Here is a 16,599-nt window from a genome sequence, read left to right as displayed (position 1 = left end):
AGGTGGAGGAAGATATGGTTAATAGAAAAAAGTAAAAGATATCGGAAACTTTCGAAAGTGTGGAAAACAAAACATTCACAAATATTAAGCAAGGGTATTAAGCATTTTTCATTAATTTTGTTTTTATAATTCAGTAGCTATTTTCTTCCCTGAAACGTCTTATGTACCACAGTCAGATGTCTAGTAAGAAAATGTTTATAACACATTTTATTTGCAGTATGTTATTAAGAAAAAGGAACATATGGTATGCATGGGAAAATAAGCTCATTGTTTTTTAGTGAGACTGGTCGAGCACTGGACTTATGAGATGATATTTCGTTATTTAACTTCGCTGCAGATTCTTTCGAATTCAGCAAAAATTAGAAGGCCATACTTAGAAACTTACTTCTGAAATTTAAACAAATGAGTTTAATCATTTTAGAGTATTTCAGATCTACGATTTTAATTGCGAATGCTATGCATACATGTGATGTACCAGCTTTTGTCCTAAATAAATAGATTGCTGAATAAATACAAATGTAGTCGTAGCTTAAATTATCAGGCGATAAGTTTAGAAAACAGGATCCATTTATTATTATTCAGGAGAAATAGCAGTTACAAAATCAGATATCCGGAGTAAATAAAAAGAATTACTAATAACTTTTTGTATGAAGTTTACTGCATCGTGACATTTAAGAAAAAGCCCCCGATATTCCTTTGCGAGTCTTTTTATAGCCTCTGGAAAGGCGGAGCTTCCAAGAAGACGTCAGCCTCGTCATCCATTCCAATTCGCTTTAAATACATCCAGAACATTCTATAACTGTACCTGTAAAAAGGCGGGAAAAACAACTTGACTACAGGGCTGTAGATTTAATTCCATGTACTTTCAAATAAGAGAACGTCGCCATTAAAAATGAAAAGAACATACAGTTAGAATATATTTTATAATTACACACATGTATAAAATAAAGAGCATGAAAAAATTTATATAACATAATTCAAAATTTAATTTCGCAATGATATATTTTAATTTGAAAATTATTTTAAATTCTAAATGATTTCATGTATCATCTGTAGGGTTTTGTAAACTTCTGTAGCTTATTTTTATTATCAGGGAGAAAAGAAATCAATTAAATTAATTACGATCTAATTGCTGCTATAAAATTGTAAATAAGTAAGCAAACATTTGTTAACATACTTGCTAAATTTTTTACATCTCACAGAAAGCAAGCCTAAATGACAAACTAAAGCAAATATATATATAATAGAACATACCTCAAATGATTAATGTATGTAATAAAAATGAGATGCAGCGATTATGATTAGTTGTTGTTAGTCCTCAAGGAGTAGAGTATATATATATTGTATTTAAATGAAAAATATGCCTCTTGCATAATTATGCGCTCTATTAAGGAAAATAATTGAAACGTTCATGATCTACGGTTAAAAATTCGATGACCTTTCATTTTATGCTAACAGAATGGGGAATTCAAGTGTTAACTACTGTTACTTATTAAGAAAACAGCGAGAGAGAGAGCAAAAATTTTGTTTAAAAAAATTTAGCTCGTTTTCCAGGATTTCATATGCATAAACTGAAATATTGTCCTGTAATTACTAAGGTGTATCACAATTTTTAAGAGGTTTAATAAATAAAGCTCGTTTCAGTCAGATTTGAAAGGATATATGTAGATAAAATAAAGATGCATATTTTATTATGAATGAAGATGTATGCAGAAGTACGACATTCGGACATTAGCTTTGTTTTTTTTTACAATGACTCACGCCGAGTACCCAAAATAATGGAAATAGCCCGCTCAATAATTCGGTAATAATTGTGATGAAACCATTAGCTTTCATCACTTTTCTGGGCACAGTTTCAATAAGATGCTGAAATTTTTCCTGAGAAATATTAGCCCACGCTGATAAATTAGCAGCTCCAAGTCCACTTAGATTAGATTATAGTATTTCTAAACACCGGAATATTTTTTCCAGTTTATCCTTAGTTTTTTTTTTAATGACAAGCACTAGCCATTTTTAGGCTTTTGCCACTACTAAGGCCAGAAGTAGTGGTCATTTTATTATGGAGGCACCTAACAGGCATCTACCGTTACCTCCTATGAGAGGACAAGCAATTTACATTCATGCCTTCTCTGGGATTCGAACCCGGACCCTTCGGTACCGCAGTCGGCTTCCCTAACCACTATACCGTCTATTTATGTAAGTGTGTACTATATATCTCTATATGAGTTTGTATTTATATGTATATACATATACTTTGATTGTACTCTTCTTCAAGTGCCTTGTATGTACATGTATATATTTCTTTGTACATTGTTGTACTCTTCGTGAAGTGCCTTGTATGAACATGTATATATTTCTTTGTACATTGTTGTACTCTTCTTCAAGTGCCTTGTATGCATAGATATATTTTTTTTTTTGCATTTTATAAATGTCGTCTGCTCAGGCCCAGGCCCAGGGCTGCGGCCTGGTAGCTAGTGGTTGACTCCCGCCGAGTTGGTAACCAATTCTGCATGGATATATCTATACCTGGGTCGGAAGCCAACTCAGCGGTTTACCTTCCCTAACCACTGTACTGTCTGGGGGGCTTTTTCTAATAAGCTGTTCAATAACTTTGAAGTCAAGGGAAAAAGCTGACCGATGAAACAATTTGAACTCAGCATCAAGCTTCAAACTAATTTGAGATCAGTCGTGTTACGGTGACAAGATGCATTGTCCTGTGAAAGGGATCATCTGCATCAGGGAACATCGCAACCATAAATAACGGTACGTGATCAGAAACAACGCTGCGGTAAGTTATAGTGTTGAAAGTTGTTTCGAGAGATAACAAGGGCTCGATTACGCTCCAGAAAATTTTGCTTAGATCATAATTTCTCTAAAACCCATTTGAAGAGTTGTCATTAGGGAAGATGATACCAGTAATTATTTTTGTTTCTCTCTATTCTACTTCTATCTGCGTGACGGAACAAGAAACATAGGCACCAAGCAACGTTTTTTTCAATAGTCAGTAGTCCAGGTTTCTTTCTGAACTCGCAGTAACTGTGAAATTTTGTGTTTTCAGTGATAGCACAGGCATCTTCTGCTGTTAAAATTTTCCCATTGTAAAGTCCATTAGGTTGCGTGTTTGCTCTATGGCAGGGTTTCTTAAACTTTTTTCAGTCGCGACCCCTTTTTATCATTGAGATTCTTTCGCGACCTCCAGGACTCCATAATATTTACCAAAATTTTATGGGACCCCATAAACATTGCTCAAATCCGACACACGCGTGTGTGAAACTGTCAATTTTTTCACTTGTACTGTAATAGACTATTACAGTTTTAGGTCATTAACTTTAATTTCTAATTTAAAGACATAGAACAATGTGAAAATTGTAAATAAGTAACAGACGAAATGACAGCGTCACGTGCAAAGCAAGTGAAATGAACGTTTCTATTATAAAAAGAATGCGTCGAAACGTTTTCCCCCCTTTTTTTGTCTGTATTGTCTTATCTTTATCTATTTTCAGGTGTATACACTAGGTGTATACACTAGCTCTGTCTTATTATTCCAAAGCAAATTAAGGTAATGTCATGTAGGTATTTAGAAAGTATATGTATGTAACAGTGCTGGATTGCATGTCAGCAAATATGTATTAACAGAAGCATGTAAATAATTACTAATGTATATCTGCCCTTGTTTAGCCATGTACAATGCTATTCTTGAAGATTCAAAATCACTGGATCCGGGCACTTTGGACGGGTGTCTACCCGGGGGCATTTGGTTCGCGGAACTGACAACCGGATGGTCCAGGCGTTGGGTTTGGGCGCCTTGTGCAAGCCTCCCATGTGGCATCTCTGGCTTTACTCAGTATAAGGGCGGACGGGGCCCTATATGTTAATTAACTTAATAGTAAAGGGGTGGTGGCCACGTCCTCCGTCACTCTCACTCACTCACTCTATTTTCAGGTACATTGCGTAAAAATATTTGATAATTGTAAAATTATTATATTAAGTTAAAGAAATATCAAAATTGCTAAATTTTTGGCGACCCCCATGGGAGTCGCGAACCACAGTTTAAGAAACACTGCTCTGTGGTATACTCGAACTATATTTAGATGCTATTTGCCTTGTTGATATGTTTCTGTTGCTGCGGACGATTTGTGTTAGCCGCCATTCGTTTCTTTCGTTTACCAACACTAAATTGTCCTTTTTGTCCTTTTTGTATGAATGACCAAAATTGTCCTTTTTGTCTAAAATGTTTTTGCTCAACTGTTACAATATAAACATCCGAGGAACTGTTACATAAGAAAAGTTTAGAACATTAGCCGTTTCATGTATGCTGCAACAGAGTCTTCTTTCTTCCACACTATATGTTTCAGCATCTATCGTTTTCTCTGAAGTCCAAAACTGTGCCCCAAAAGGGGGTGGTTAGCTACCCCTCTTGACTTGCTGGCAACATAATTAATGTGTTTTTTCCGTGTTCAATAATGATTCAAAATCACCTTTAGATGTGTGATTTTTGTTGCTGTCAGTACTTGCACACCAAACATAAAAATTAATTTATAATGATATTTTGCACGTTCTTTCTGCGTATTGGCAGAAACTTGGAGTTGGTTGTATTAATGGAGGTTCTCCAGTTTGTATACTAATTTTCAATTTCTAACACACTAATTCTTCTCAAGATAAGCATGTCTCATATAGCATTTCCTGGTTATTTCATCCCTGCACTTAACTGGTAATCTCATCCATATTAAAAAAACGGGAGTCTCTAAAATTCTTTTGCTACATATTTTGATAAAATTCTAAGATATTTGTATATAGTTCAAAATGTCGTACTTTATATTCTGAATCTATCTGGAATTTTATAAGTGCTTTCTAAAGATCTTTCGGAACTTCAGCCATATCCATAGATAATGTGTTGAACATTATTTGCACGTTCTTCGTTTGAGTATCGAATTCCTAGAATCTGTCTTAAAGTCCAGCCTCCAATTAAAGAATTGAAGAAACGTAACAAGGAGAATAGTCGCCATGGTTTGTAAACTTCAGTTGATTTTCTCAATTGAAGTTTCAAGTTCGTTCAGGTAAGAAGATATACCCACAAGGAAGCAAATCAATCACTCATTCGATCATCGAAACTCGTATATCGTTTTGCCGTTTGTTTTATAAAGTCAAAAATCGTTCATTTCGAAATATTTTAATGTGACTTGAGTACAACATAAAACCAGAAGACATCTCTATGATCCTTAAGGTACTCTCTTTACGGAGAACTTTGAAACAATTAACGATTCAAACCTATGATCGAAATGAGTTTTACAATATCAGTGACAAATTCTGTTATATTATTGAGCGAGAAGGATTTGCAATAGATTCTTCTAATGAATTATGTAATGGTAATTAGTAAAATCCGGACCCTTTGTTCTGTCTCAAAAGCACGAGATATCTAAAATTATTGTCGACTATACTCAGATTTTCATGTGTCTTCTACAAGGTTTTTAATGCTGAACTGATATTTTTTCGGGGTTGCTTTTGTTGCCTCAAGAATATCGACTCCTATCATAGTTTCTCTGAACAGTGCAGAGTAAAACATTCTGTTAAAATTTTCAGCTTGTCATTCTCTTCACGAATAAAATGCGCTTACTATGTGATATCAACTAAATAGATACATTTTTGATATTTTATTGAACATTAAAAAGGTAAATATCTGTGTTCTTAGCTTCTTGTAAATCAAACAAGCAGATAATCTGGGGTGGAGCTGCTGTCCACGGACAGCAGCTCTACCCCAGATTAATGAAGAATAACCCGGAAGACAGATCCCAAGGTCTCCTACCACAAACATATCAACAGGACTTTCGGCTTGCCAGCATTCTAAATCCCTCCATGCCACATAGATACTATAAGATACATGCTTTCTCAGAGATTCAAACTCGAACCCAACCATACGGCAGACAGCATTGCTAATCACTATGATTAGGATGTAAATGACCAAAACAAGGAATTTCTCACAGAGAAAAAAAATAGAAGAGGCCCTGACTGGTTACTCCCATTCAACTGGTGTGAAGCAGTGACATCTTCTTCCCCCCCCTCGTTTATCCATGGAGGTAAGAATGAAAGGAGGGGCCAACCCCGCACTACGAGCACTACACAAATTTGACTACAAAAGTAATCAAAAACTTAACATCTGAATATTTAACCTGCATTAACATAATTTATCCGAAACAGTCCTGATTTGTTCCACTGTATCACATGTTCGGAAAATCGCAACTGAAAAATATTCAGTTTATTCAACAGAAATTTTAATTTTAAATGAAATTTTCTTTACTCTGCTGTACTTTGTGTTTTTGAGGAAAGTTAGCGTGAACGAAAAGTGATGTCAAGAGAAAATTACCGCATTAATTAGAAGAAATGTATGAAAATTCGAATTACGCATTATTACGTGACCGAAAGTTCTCTCTTTTACGAACATCGAACTTTGAAAAGATTTTAACTCAAATCTCAAGCTGAACTGTTTTAAATATTTTAAATGACTGGATACGACCTAAAAGATATGCTAAGTTATTAACAATAATTGCAATGTTCAAACTTTATCTCAAATGCATGACTTTAGCCACCTCCACGATCCACGCCTCCGGGTGAAAGATGTACAAACGAACAAAAAAACGCGGGGGGGGGGGGCAGTTCTACATCTCCGGTTCTACTGAGCCGATAGCCGAAATTCAAATTGCGTTTTTAATGTCTCGAAAGCGCGACTTATGATATGTATCAAATTTATACATAGCATTGTTCCAATATCGGTATTTTGACACAAAAATCGGACTTTTTCTGAAATAACATACAATTGTTTTCATATTTCAATTCTACGACTAAAATTACGCCAAAGTACCAAGTTTCGTAAAAATCGCCCGAGTAGTATTTAAAACATTAGCTTTCAAAATTTTAGCTCCTCAATGTTAATTGAACTTGGTATATATTTATTAATCTCTCTTTTTTTATTGAGCTTATTTATTTCTTCCTTTCAAATTTCAAAATTCAGGCTCATTCCACATAAAATTCATCTATTTTTTAGGATTTATTTTTAAAATTTGTATTTTAAAATAATTTTTATAAATTTTTCAAAAAAAAATTTGAATTATAATCTATAAAATTTTTACCGTCTTCTTAAAGTAGTCATATTTATAAGCATACCTACAAAAAAATTTGAATTTTTTATTCAAAATTTCCGGAGATATACGTGAATTTATATATTGGCACGTTTTGAAATTTGGCATATTTGTTGAAAGCGATAATAACGAAAATGTGGTTTACGCACTTTGTTAAAATTATTTGAAAGTAGGAACGATGGGACTTTTTATCCACTCATACACAATGTAAAAAGGCAAGAACGAGGTGCGTTTTTTTTTTTTTTTTTTTTTTTTTTTTTTTTTTTTTTTCCCGCTTTGGCATAATGGAAGGGAAAGGTTTCCATACATTAAGAAGTTTGCCAAGTGAATTATTCTTGGCCAAACTGCAAAAATTTCGCCAACATAAATTTTTGAATTTCTCTTTAAATTTCGCACCATATTTTACAAAATTTAATATCAGGGAATAATTTGAGTCGTAGAATCAAAATATGGAAAAAAAATGGTATGTTATTTCAGAAAAAATGTTTTGTGTCAAAATACCTATGCTAGAATAATGCTATGTATATAAATATATATATCTAACATCTATCCTAAGTCCCGCTTTCGAGACATGAAAAACGCAATTTGAATTTTGTCAATCGGCAAAGTAGAACGGGAGATGCAGAACTATCCTAATTCCCCTTCCTCGCGGTGTACATCTAAAATTTGAAATAACTCAAAAAGGTCCATGCCAAATAAAACTGATTGACAAAAGACACTTTATCTTTCTTCGTTGCAGTTGGGAGCCAAATGCAAAAGACGATCTACGATCTGCGCACTATGAGTGAAGCAGTGCTCCCAGGCTTTGGTCTCCAAGTAGGGTGTTTTTTGTTTACATCCAGAAGCTGCCTTGACAGCGCTTTGATAGTATTTCCACACACGATAATTTCATACAAATTGAAAGGCGGGGCACTTCCGCATAAAAGAAATAGTCTTTGTTGTGATGGATAATAGCAACTTGTATAGTTTGGTGACATTTACACAAAAATCTCATCTTGGTTATTAACTTTTCGATAACTTATAACAGTGATTTTGATTATGAATTTGATTTATAAAATTCTAAGCTTTTGGACCACAAAAATGTATATTTTAGCAAAAATAGTATGCTTACTTCCTAGCTCCATGCGTTTATCAAAGTATTCACGAAAAACCCATTGGTCTTAACGGCAAACGTTATGACCAATGGGTTTTTCACACATTCGGCGGTAAACATTCTGCAATTACGTCATAAATACAAATATAAATGAATATATTTTATGTTTCTATGATATTTCAAAGTCCTAACTATTTGAAAAATTACTTTTTTAAAACAATATTTCATTTCATGCTATTATTTTTACTGTCTTTAGAACAGTTTTAATTTGAATGAAATGTTTTCGAAAAGTATTTTTTTTGGGGGGGTTAAGGATTACAAAGACTTGTAGATTTCAAACATTTAGTCTGTTGAATGTGTGTAGTTTATCTAATTTTTAAACGCAAGTGAATGGGCTGGCTGTATGACTGATTTTCGTGGTTTTTCCCAAGTGTAACATGAATAAAAGTAAATTTCACTCAAAATTCCTCCGCGAAAACATCCCTTCTCTTAGGCGAATAGCCCACTTGTGCTTTGCTATACTCAAATAAGCAAACCATCTTTCTGACTTCTTGAGTGCAGTTTGCTGTTAATGCCATTTTCGTCAACTTTAAACATTTAACCTATTAAACCACTTTTCATTAACAATAGCGGATGCAGTGCTTTTTCCATAGGCTATCGTAGATGACCTGTTTTATTTCCGAAGCATTCGTCTCTCTCTTTTTTTTTGGGGGGGGGGGAGGGGTTCCCCTAGTGTAGTATAAATAATTTCATATGGAATTTATTTCTAGATAAAAAGTAAATTTTTTATTCCTGAAATAAAGGATTCCGTTTCCTTCACTATGACTTACCTGCTAAAGTGCACATCATTCTATAAGTTTGAGAATGCCGTATTTTATGTAAAAAGTCAAATACACCTCTACTTTATCTTTCTTCGTTGAAAATAGCGTAAAAATTTTCAGATATTCTATATTGTTGGGAAACATATGCGAATTTCGTGACATTAAATATCATTTCACTAGTGATATTTATTTAAACGAAAATAATTACGCAATGTCTGAAATATTCTGTACCACTTCCTAAATTTGTTCTTGTATATCTAAAAATATTAGCGTCATGATTTTTCTTTTATTCATAAACAATAAAACAATTTATTCATAAACATCAATAAAACAATTTATTCATAAACATCAATAAAACAATTTTTTCATAAACAACAACAAAAAAAAAAAATTCTAAAGTTTCTTCAATTACCTGAATGCATTACATGCATTTGTTTCTTTAGTATCCTTGAAAACTATTTAAATTCGGTAAATAATCCACGTAGCAAAAGTCAGTTTGCATTAGCAATAATTTTTCGTTATGTTCCATTTGTAATTTTCTGGTATTTATTTTTTGTTAAATTTTCTTCCAATTTGCTCCTACATTTTTAAGTTGCACGTTAACAGATATATAAACTAATTATTCATATATTTCATGTATAGGTGCAAAAATATTTGATTCCATTTAAGTTCCAAAGAAGCTGTCAAAGTAACGAGCGCTGGATGTAAACTAAAGTGCTACACCCCTTTTAGACTATCAAAAGTTCGAAAGCACTACGTCAGTCGCGGAGTATAAAAGCCTCTCCTTCTATTCCTTCCTCCGTGGGATTTATGCTTAATTTTAAATAATATTTATTATTACAGACGAGATAATAAATATTAGTATAATATGTGAAGTATAGTATAACTGTGTATTATTATATTAGTATAACTGTGAAGACTTCTGAAATTCTGCAGCGAAACAGCTTGAAACGTTTCGAGTTAAATAAGGAGGTACACTTTGAGGGAAAATACAAGTTTGGGAAAATATTCGGAGGACACGTTATAAGGTATCTCTCCCGCTTTCTTAGCGTGCCTTCGTGGTGTGGTGGTCTGCATGCTGGGCGCGTATTCCAGAGGTCCGTGGTTCGATTCCCGGAAAAGGGGTTGCTCATTATTCATTTTTCCTGCTTCCAAAAATACCTGATGTGTCTACAAGTGGCGTCCGAACTAAAGGGGTGATTCTCCACACCCAGGATTTGGCGAATGGGTCACCTAAAACTACAGTCGCCCTTTAAAAGGGTGAATATATAATTTATTTCTCCTGCCTTCTTAGTGTGCCTTCGTGGTGTGGTGGTCTGCGCGCTGGGCGCGTATTCCAGAGGTCCGTGGTTCGATTCCCGGCGAAGGCGTTACTCATTTTTCATCTTGCCTGCTTCCAAAAATACCTAATGTCTCTACAACGTTAGTAAAATTAGTTACAGACAGCGACAGAAACAGATAAAGCTGTGAAAAAAATGATTTCATGCAAGACATCATGTATAATGACATTTCAGAGCAAATTGTTTTAGTGTAATTAAATTAAAGGAGTAAATATATTCTTATTTAAAATGAAATAAATTCCTAATTATTCTTTGTATAATCGTAAAGAAGGAAGAAGGTTACTTTGCTCTTATACCTTTGCACATTATATGTACTCACATATATGTAAAATGAAGAATGAGTGGAAAATTAAAATATGAATTGCTCCTTAAAGTATGTTGTAAAATACAATGCCAAAATTAGTAAACAGAAATGACTATCTATTCTTAGTATGCATTTGTTTCTGAATGTAATTAATTTAAAATTTATCATGAATCTTTTGTTTCTCATTTTCTTTATTCGGCTCGAGCACTCTGCATTAGTTTTATAAAGCATATTTTACTTCTTTTGAAGGTTTCTCATTTTATCAGTCATGTTTTTTTTTTTTTTTTTTTTTTTTTTTTTTTTTTTTAGGCTTTTTCAATTTAAATATTTCAAGTCCATACAGCAGATGAAATTCCGTTTGCTTTAAATTTTAAATTTATGTTGTTCTGAATGCACGACTATGCTTTTAGCTTTACAGGACAATTCGGGGTTAAAAAGTTAAAAAGATATTCATTTCTTTTTAACTTTCATAAGTTGGCCTGTTATTTCTGTGTTGTTTCTCTAAAAGTTAAAGTTCAGTGACTGCCCTTAATTTGAAATAATTTTCAACAAATGTTAAAGTTTGATTTCTGAGATTTACTCAAATTTACTAGTCTCATTTTTCCAGAATGAATGACTCTTTAAGAACAGTTTTTAATTAATTCTTCAAAAACAAAGAATAAAAATTTCCTTTTTAATTAGAAATTTTAAATATATTTTCCTATTTTCTCATGCTATTATTTCCTGTTTTGTTCCGTAGCTGCCAATGATTTTGAGTCTCGCTGATATTAGGGAGTAAGAAGCATCCTCAGCAGACTTGAAACATGTTAAGTCGTTTAATAAAGAAAATTTCTTCTGAGTTAAAATAACAAAATCAATTTAAAAACGAATATGAATGCATTTAGTCTTGGCTTGTACATTTCAAACTGTTTTAATCCTGAGGAAATGAGCCTGAAAAAAGTAATTTTGTCAGTGTCCATTAATTCCCTGATAGAAATCAAAAGGTAACGCATATTACCAACGACCACTGTGTTGGGTAGACCCTGTTTGACGAGTTCATCTGAATGTTAATTAGAAATCCATTTTATTTTCCTTTACAACTCTTTGCAAGCTTGAGTAAGCAAAAATAAAACAGTTAACGCAACTTTAGTACTTTGTTTCACTTCGGCTGCTTTTCAAAGTAAATTACTTTGCCGTTTTCGGCTCGTCTATTTGATAAAACCGATGGAGCCGAATGACGGAAATTACAACTGAGTAGAAACAAATTTGTTTCTTTCGATGCAAGTATTTTAGAATTATTTTACCATGGGTATGCTATAATTAGCATATGATGCGTGGTATAAGTAATATTTTAACTCGCGTTTTTGATGCATTACTGAGAATACTTCCAACAGCTTTATGACATTACTGAGCGTATACTTACAGTATTTATTCCAGCTTAAAAACACAGCTTAGATTCATTCCATTATGTATATGCTAATAAATATAATGAGATTTTCGACAGTGATGTATAAAATTATTTAATTATTGCACGTTTTTACATATTTATCGTGGCACGTTTAGATAATCTATCATTTTTTACAACGTAATCTCTGAAGAAACTTCTCACTCTACAATCAACTAATTATTAGTTGATACAGCGCAGAACATCATTTTCAGCAAAAACAAAATTATTGTCGTATTCCCCTTTCAGTGACTAATATAATCAGTTAAGGTCAGGAATTTAGTAAATGGCTAAAAATCTAGAATTTTCTTTTAAATGTTATTGCACATTAATAAGAGATATATAAGGTTGTAAGGATTATGTTAATTTTATTAACAGTTAAATTTTGAGCTAAACTTCTTTCCTGTCAAATTCTTAACTTCAACTTACTACTTCCGGCCAGAACGTAGTTTTAGAATCACGTCTGAATACATAATGAGGAGGAGCGGTATTTAACCGCGAAGTTCTACTTGCTGAGTTAGAGAGAATCAGAGTTTCTGATTAGCGCGCGTCCGCCTTTTTGGCTACTCTCTCTCAAAGTTGTTATTACGCTCGGCCATACTCAGGAACTTGATAGCTTCGCAGTCATCTCGTGTTTAAGCGGCCAACTCATTAAAACTTTGATTAGCTTTGGCTATATCTATTTAGTTTAGATTAGTTATAGTTTACTTCTTAGCCTCTTAAGTTCAAGCCTAAGTGTCGGCTTTTATTGTACACTCCAAGACGGAGTTCTCTTAAATCTTATTTGAATAATAAAGGGTTATTTACTCTTCTATCTTGTTGTTTCTTGTCACACGAACTCAAGCGATTATTCGCTTATTATTTCTTAAGATTCTTCACGTTCAACAATAACTTAGCATTTACAAAGTGAGGAACAAGTTGTTTAAAAAATATTTGACAAAAAAAAAAAAAAAAAAAAAAAATCTGAAAGCTTTTGGATTTTTATATTAAAAGGGGCTTTTTTTTACGTTTTGTGTGCTACCATTATTTATTAAATATCATGTTCTTCTCACTAAAGCCATAAAATTCAATTCAATAGTAATATCACAAAATATTTAAAAAGAGCATATCTTTAGAATTTCCTATACACAGTCTCGCGCGCACGAGATATATTTTTTTTCGTACAGTTTTGCCATTGCTCGCTTTGAAATCGTTGAATTTGTTAATCAAAAATTTGTTCAATGTTTACAAAATATGAAATAGATAATAAAAAAATTCCAGATACCCATATTCAAGTGAAGGACTACATTATTCAAACTTGTCTCTAGGTACCGTTTCGGTTTCATAATGCGAGCAACATACATACATTCATGCAGATTCTTCATTGTTTAATTTCTTTAAATATAATGCAGGGTTCTAATATTTGGTGACAACAATTTGATAAGTGAAACGCCGTTTATAGTGGGCGACGCAAAATGCCAAAAAGAAATTAATAGCCCATCTGGGCAAATTGACCCTTTGGGCTAAAAGTGTAAAGACAGATTGAGGAGACCAAAATGAGTAGATTTTGCAAAGGAGTGCATGTGCGAAAAGGTGCGTTGAGGTGGTACAGGCCGATAATCAAGTCTTATTCGTGCTTCAAGTCTTTAGTGCATTTTTTCATCCCTGTTGTTTCCTTTTATTCTGCAGACTTTATACTAATTGTAATATTATTTTACATTAAGTATTCCCTCTTCAACTCCGAATTCTTCACTTAAAACAGTAAAATCTGCTAATTCTGTTCAAGGCAGCTTTTCCACAGACTGTGCACCAAAGATTACCTTGCCAACACCTAAAATCGTGAATTTTAATAATGTTTGTGATCTGTTTCCTATATTTAATATCAATTCAAAAGACAATAAGAAATTAAAAGCGTTTGATAGAAAGTTTTTTAACACTTTCATCATCACAGCAAGTAATACACTAACAGAATAAGCTTTTTATTATTCACAGCTACAAGTGCAGAACCTGGCGTTCCAAGAACAACGTAAAGAATTCCGTTCGGACATTGTAGAGACTCCGTCACTTTCCTCAAGATCCTCGGAAGTGCCACCTGTCGACGTGTCGCCATCTGCCAAAGCTGACGAACAACCCTTTAAGTTCGAAGAAGAAAGGAAAGGAAGACTCCTCCAAGATTTAATTCGACCACGTGATATTGCTTAAGCCAAGCAATACCGAGCGCACAGTACAGGAAGTGACGGACTAGCTCCTCTACATTAAGAAGTTGGGCATTTCTATCAAGGAGGTCTACGAAACCAGATCCCGACAGCTGCTCATTCGGTGCAAGGAGAGGCACCATCTCAAAGATTCGAGAAAAGCTATACAGGATAATTCCTCTCTATATATAACACAATGTCAGTTGGAGAGCCTTACCAACAAAAAACTTCAGTTATGGTTTTTGGAGTGATTTACTCACCTACAGGGAACAATATCCGACAAGCATTTTTAGATCTTGTACCTTCTGCTTCTCCAAGTCCCAAGAGCACCTCTTCCTTCTAGAGTAGGGCATATTCTTTGGATAGTTGATATCCAGCAGCACCTTTTCGAACAAGTCAAGCATTTGCGCAGAGTGCAATTGGGTTTTGATACCTGTACTGTTAGAATATACCATAGTGTAACAAAGTGTTTCAATTGAAAATGTTTGGGGCACTTTAGGCGTAATGTGAAGATCCAACAGCATGTTAAAGCTCACGCAGCGGAAATGTGTACGATAGAATCTTCAAACTGCGGCAGGTGCCTCAAATAAAAACGAAGTTACGAAGTCTGCTGCTAAGCAGAATTACGACGCTTGAAGAAGGCAGCAATGCACTAAATACTTCGCCAGCATTTTAAAAGCATTAATACTATATATTAGTTGTATCAAACTCAAATTGCATGCGCGCCACATGCACAGCCTAATAGCAGTTCTGAGCCGCATGCACGACCTGAAAGGAACTGAGGGCCGGATTTTTTTTAATAAAATTTCAAACACTTAACTAAATTTTTACTTCCTTTCAAATTTCACTTATCAAAACATACATAAACAATAATAATATAACTCAAAGGAAAAAATTCGAATCTATCGTTCTTATTTTTTATCTGTAGCAAATGTCTGTTGGTTACAATTTGTAATTCAAATGTACTAGCAGATAAATTAACCACTAAATAGCTTACTTTTAACATAAATTAATAAACGAATTACGAAAACTTACCAAATTTTCAGAAAAAAAATTTAAAACAAATAACGACAACTTATTCTGTTTGTTTTATGCATTTCTATCGACACGTGCAGAAACAATACATATGTTTGCAAGTATATAATTATATCAGTTTGTAATATTTTTTACTACAACTTAACACTTGATAGCATTTCGAGTCTGATAACATTTCTGGCCTTGGAGAAAAATTAACGGAAACCATTTTGATCACGGATTGTAGATTCTTATAGATCAATAGATCAAACCGGGAAAAAAAACACTTCCAGGTCTGCAGAATTTCATATTTTAATAGAATGGGCAGTCCCTACAACCCCCACATTAAGGGAGGGCATCTACAGAGATTTTTCTAAAGGGAAGGTAGGAATCATTTCCTCAATGGCATAAACATGAGCAGTAAGCACATGGCCCATAAAACAAAACGACAATAACTCTATCTTTCAAGTTGAACTAGCTTCTGTATCTTTAATCGATCCTATTTGAACATCTGTACGGATAAATCAATGCATAAATTCCATCGCAAGACTTCGAAATATTCCAAAACTTCTCTGTTTCATCAATAACCCAAGACCGAAGTTAACAGTACAGGTTTGCTTATATTGGAACATTTGGGAATGACATAGCTGACCAGATGGACAAAATAGTGGCAGTAGACATTAATGTTAGCACCCTCAGTATAAAACTCCCAGTATCTCGTTTGAAATCTTCAGTACATCAACTTCTTTATATTAAATAACAGCTAGACCGGAACAATGAATTTACAGCCAGAAGTGTATTCAATTTCAGTCCGAAATTTCCTGCAGTTCTTGAAAGTGGCATTCTAAAGTTCACACAATTCTTCACTGGGCCTTGATCATTTATGAGCTACCTCAATTGGTTTGGTTTCATGGAGTCCAAAGTTCTTTGCATATCTTGTGAGATTGCCGACTTTGACCACTATGTATTTAATTGCCCAGTTACCTCTATCATCGCTGAAAGTCAGCAGCTGAAAGTTGAGCGTGGACAGTTAACACCTGCGAAAACAAGCGTGTAATATTCTGCATTAAGGCTTGCACTTCCCTTGCTCTCACCTTTACAAGGAGATAAGATTGATCGGTTAATACCGCTAGCCACACTGTAATGCTTTGTGAATAGTAGAGCATCATCTTCAGCTCTATCTAGCAATTCTATTTATTCCTGTGTTTTCTTGTTAACTTAATTATATACTTTTTCTTTTTTTATATATAATGTTTAAATATTTGTACTCGTTACATCTATATATCTGCACTTGTAC

General features: G+C 33.8%; 1 long non-coding RNA gene across 1 annotated transcript in view; it reads right to left on the bottom strand.

Annotated features, from left to right (window-relative positions):
* Positions 1–555: 555 nt before the first annotated feature.
* LOC118188166 (uncharacterized) overlaps positions 556–16,599 on the bottom strand; it is a 78,376-nt gene continuing 62,332 nt past the window's right edge. The window contains exon 3 of the long non-coding RNA XR_015038802.1: positions 556–805. This is a non-coding gene — a long non-coding RNA (uncharacterized LOC118188166). The remainder of the gene's footprint in view (positions 806–16,599) is intronic.

The sequence above is a fragment of the Stegodyphus dumicola genome, chromosome X1 (assembly GCF_044657685.1).
Source record: "Stegodyphus dumicola isolate Sdum_Otavi_A_Nest chromosome X1, ASM4465768v1".
NCBI classification, from domain to species: Eukaryota; Metazoa; Arthropoda; class Arachnida; order Araneae; family Eresidae; genus Stegodyphus; species Stegodyphus dumicola.
The sequence above is the reverse complement of the archived record's forward strand: the minus strand, read 5'-3'. Positions and strand labels throughout refer to the sequence as shown.